Source organism: Athene cunicularia, assembly GCF_003259725.1.
Source record: "Athene cunicularia isolate RWA chromosome 1 unlocalized genomic scaffold, athCun1 chr1_part1, whole genome shotgun sequence".
NCBI lineage: Eukaryota > Metazoa > Chordata > Aves > Strigiformes > Strigidae > Athene > Athene cunicularia.
In genome coordinates this window covers 30,106,028-30,111,265 of record NW_020799091.1, presented here as the reverse complement: position 1 = coordinate 30,111,265, position 5,238 = coordinate 30,106,028, and positions in this window count along the sequence as shown.

Here is a 5,238-nt window from a genome sequence, read left to right as displayed (position 1 = left end):
GGGGGGGGGGGGGGGGGGGGGGGGGGGGGGGGGGGGGGGGGGGGGGGGGGTGGACCTTGGTTGCCTTGTGTCAGAAAGAAAAAGCACCAGGAGCCCGTAGTGATGGATGGAGAAGGCTCTTTTTCCTGCTGACAGCCTGGGCAGTGGCTTGTTCAGAGGCAGTCTCTAATTCTGAGCAGGTTTTAAGGGCCAGAGAGTTTCTCGTTTGCCAGGGAGCCCACCTGAAAGGCTATCTCTGGTCACACTGCGGGCTGGCGTTTCACTCCCAGAGCTTCACTCAGCCAGGGGAAGTGGCAGTCAGCAACACAGGCTGGCAGCAGCGCCGTTCTCATCCTTTAACCTCCTTAGTGTGCTCCCAGTCCAGCCCTGGTTTGTAATCAGCATGCTGGGGGCCTCCCTAGGAGCCTGCCAGAGTCACGACGGGCTTTTTTTTTTTTTTTTAACAAACACGGAGGTACATGCACAGACACATGCAAAGGATGGAGAGGTAGCAGGAATAAGACAGACTTACTGCACTCACGTTAAAGTGTAAGCAGCTTCTGGGCATGCGGATGAGCCCTGCTGAACCAGGTCATGCTGCTCCTGCCTCCCCCATGGAGGAGGAGGGTCTGGGCAATGAAGAGGTGGAGGGCTATGTCCAAATGACCCAGCAAGACAGACAGAAGTCCCTGCTCTTCTGGGTCACAAGAATGATCAATAATTCAGACTTGCTTCAGAGTTTTGGATCCTACATCCATGTTTTCCTGGTCTTGGACTCTTCTGTCTTCAAAATCTGGTTGAGGCAGATTTAGGAAATGTTCTTTGAGGGTTTTCCAGCCATCAGAGGTGGTACACATCTTCCTCTAGTGGATGCCTATGCTTGACTTAGCCACTCATTCCTCCTGAGACAAAGGGGAGAAGAATTGTGGGGCACCTAAGGTTAAAAGAAATATCTAAAATGAATAGATGACTCACCACCTAAAAGTACCAAATTGCCTCCACTGACTGTACACCTGCAGCTCCCACTCCTCCATAAGCAGGTGAGATGAATCCCAAAACAAGCAAGATGGGCATTGCCACACAAGCAGCAGCTCCAATACGTGTCACCCCGTGACCCCACAGAAGCCCCCACACATCCCACCCAGACAGTGGGTGCTGTGGCAGGGGTTGCTTCAGTGAGAAACTACTTGTCACTGGCACTGCTCAGTCAGCACTGTGGGAAGGCCAGCCCCGGCCGTGGCTGGGGACAATAGGGTCTGCAAGGGGTCCTGCCTGCTGCAGGGGTACATGCACAGCCCACACTGCTCTCCCTGGCTGTGGTATCCCTCTGGCCTGGCCATAGTGAAGGCCCCAGAGCCCAGGTGACCTCAAATTTGTCTTGGTAGGCACCAGTGCGAGAGCCTTTGTGTCCCCTCTGGTTCCCATCCTGCTTTGGGCAGTGGAGCTCCCCATGGACAGCCATACTCCTTGCCAACACAGACACGGGCTGGCGATGGTTGGAGAAGCGCCAACTGGGTCTAAATTTCAGACTCCTTTTCTAAATTTCTAAACCCTTTTCATGAGAGTCTCTGGGAGAGAGTCCAGCAGTAACCTCCCCATGTGGTGTTGGTGAGCCCAGGGGCCACCACCGCTATCTGAAAGGTCTCACCAGCTCCTGCTATCTAAAGGCTCATGGATCCCACTAATGACCACTGGCCAGGCGGGACACATAGCCTTTCCAAGTCTTCATTTGCTCATTTGAAAAATGTGCCTGCCAATGCCAGTGTTGCTGAGGTACTGCTGTGAAGTTCAATTAACTAATGGCCCAGAGATTCATAGAGCAATGTGGATGGGAGACAGTACTCAGTGCCAAGTGCTGTTAAAATGATTACCATGTCCCTGTGTATCACCAGAGGCATCTATTCCTCGTGAGCTGCACCCAGCAACATCTTGTCTGGAGCATGTCCTTTCACATCTGTACATACACAAAAGGTATACTGGCAGCCAGTGGCATTTTTGCAGTTCACAGGTATCTAAGGTTGAGCCCACCTAGGTCAGAGACGGTGCAGGGACTCGCCTGCCTAGGAAGTGTGCACAAAAAACGATGCTCAACAAGAAGGGCCTCACCTGGAGCACCAAATCCTCTTCCCCTGTTTACATCCGGTGCTCCCATGACACCAGTGGCATTTGTAGTCAGGTATCTGATGGCAGAATTTCATTCTTAGACTGTTTATTTCACCTTCAGAATCTTCTCATGAGGTAAAACCAGAGGCTGCTAGTCTTTGAGCTTATTATACCCTTGCAATTATGCTGATGTCAGCAAAGACGGAGCAGACTGATGCCTGCCATCACCAGTGCAGTGAAAACCACCCAGCTCCCTCTGGGCTACATCTCACAGTGACCATTTCTTTCTTTGCATCTGGACTAGCATCTCGTGAGCTAGAGACAGCCTGTCATGTCCAGGACTCACATCACATCTTGTCTTGTTTTGACTAACATGGCAAATTCCAAGGCAAGAAACACTGAGGTGGATTGTCGACGTATGACCTCTTTTTACCTTCTCTCTGCATCACAGGTGGAGAAGTGATGCTGTGCCACGTTTCAGACATTCTTGTAGTCACAGACAGGGCAGAGGATGTTGGTAGAACAGTGGAGAGAGGTAGGGGGAGAGGGGCAGAAGATCAGAGTTAAGTGGCCAGAACACGTGCCTACAAATAATCCACCTTCCTTGTGTGGTAGAAGGAAATATATCTGGAGTTATTAACTTTGGTCATAAACCCTCAAGTCACTACTTCCTTGGAGCAAGATGGCACAAGTCCCCTCCATGCTGGTGAGCATGTCACCCCACTGGGTGCCTCTGGGCAGGTGGTTTCTCACTGATGTAGGTTTTCAACAGAGTCTGAAATAAATTTAAAATATGTAGCACTGGAAATTACAACGACTAAATAAATACTTGCGGCCACATTGCACTCTCAGTTTCCCTGGAGAGAGCCATTTTAATACTGTGTTGCTTCTGTTTTGGGGCACAGCCACAGGACAGACCTTATTGCTTTTCTTCCTGCCTTTGTAAATCTAACTAAATTAATTTGATTTATATAGCAAATAAACAGGTGCTTCTGTCCCCTGCTCTCAGATGCAATTGTCAAATGGGCTGTTCCGGCAGCCACCTCTCTGCCAATAATAACAACATCTTTTAGTTGAAAATAACCATTTAAAGGGGCGACTGTCCTACTTGCCTAATGTCTTAATTCCAGGTCTGTTTTCCAGAGAATAACTAATGTTTTCCATAACGAGATCAGTCATCTCTGGGGATAGAGCCACCTTCTTCCTGGAATGCTTTTCATGCTGGAGGACACACGTGGAAACCAAGAGTAATATTACTGGCAAAAATCCCAGCTGACGCTGTGTTTCTGACTGTGATACAGTTAACTCCCAAGGGGCAAGCAGAGCCTGACCTCAGAGGTCAAGGCTGCAAGCTCCCAGCCTAGGATTTAGCTCTGCTACTGTGCTGAAGGGAAAACTCTCAGAGCCTGCTCTCCAAGAAGATTTTTCCAGCAAAGTGACTAGTTTGAGTTAAACGTCTCAATGTGAAAACATCCCTCTGCTGGCAGTCATAGCTAAGGGAGAATTCACAGTGTGATTTGTGTGTAATAGCACTGGGACTAAAACTGCATGCGTTGCTAATCATGGGATATCAAAGAGTCAGACAGTAATTCAAAGCTTGATTCCTTTTTTCGGGGCTCAGTGTTTCAACCTCTATTCAACGTTTCTTACAAAAAGTTCTGAGCCCTCAGGAAAACTGAGCATCCAGATAGCGCAACACAAAACCTGAAAGAAGGTTATCAAGACCATCCTGACTATATCTTGACCCATTACTAGAAAATAAACTAGTCATATTGATTTTTTTGCGAGGAAGTAGCTAGCGAGCAGCAAACCACACCTCTGCAAGCCCTTCCACCACTGCCAACTACCCACTGAGCTATCGCCCTCAATCAGAGAAAGCCCCATTGAGCAGATGAGCCCTGACCTGTGGCCTCAAGGCCATCATGCTCTGGCTCGGGGGGTCTTGAGAGGCTTCCTTCCAGAACACGCATTGGTTTACATTTTAGATGGCAATTTATAAAACCACAATACAGCTAACACCGAAAGCCCAACTTGCTTGAAAGCAATCTCTGCCGCATAGTGACAATGGCATGTCTTGGGGCTTGCCTTCTTTCTTTTTTTAATGTAAAGATATCAAATGATCAGCTGACTCTCCTGGTGTTATTTCACCTCTCTGTAAGAAGCAAGCCCATCAGAGACACTTTTCTTAATTACTCAGCAATCCCACTGAGATTCATTTATCTCCAGAGTTAAAATATGCCAGGCATTTAAAGTGCAAACCAAATGATTGTATTAAAAGTTTGCCAGAAGGACTATCAGCATTTTATGTGTGTAACATCCCTGTTCAAATGATTTGGAAAGGTGGCTGTGATATATTCCATTTAATTATTTCTTTCGATGTTTTTATAAATGTGCTCTCTACAATCTACAAGCAGTGTACATCTCGATTATATATGACATGTTTGTTTTTAACTAAAAGCAAATCAATAAAGAGACTCCACTTTTTATTTAACATTGCTATTGGATGGCTGCTCACAATAAAAAAACCCACAAATATTAGTTGAATCATAAAAATCCAAACAGGCTACTTAACAAAGCATAAAAAATAGATGTCAGCCTTTGTTTTGGAATTAGATTATAAACCATGCCCCTGCATCTGAAATGCAGAGCAGCAGAGCTGGAGGATAAGGCACGAAGCAAGCCCTCCACTCCTCTGCCCGATGGCACCGTGACTTTGAACCAAAGCTCAGGAGGAGCTGTCCTGCTTTGGAGAATACCTACCACCTACCCTGGCCCTACACCCTGTCGCAAGAACAGGGTCTGTGCAAGGCAGGGGTGAGGGCCATCCATGGCACCCCAATCGCAGCTGTAGGGGCACTCACAGCCCCCATGGGTGTCCTCAGGTCCCCCTGGGGAGTCCAGCCTTGCCCAGCCCGTGCATTTTCCAGATACAGTTCTTGCTCTCATAGCCGAATTCGCCTCCCACCGCCAGCCTTGGAGTGGAGATTTCTTGCCTCCCATGGCATGTCTGGAAGTGGCCACATCCATGGACAAGATGAACTTCTCCACCTCAAAGGTCAGGGCAAGGAGAGTGGTGGAGGAGGAAAACAGCACCCAGATGAATTCACACTTAGCAGTTATTGCTAATATTACCGGTTTTCATCATGAGAAAGGTGA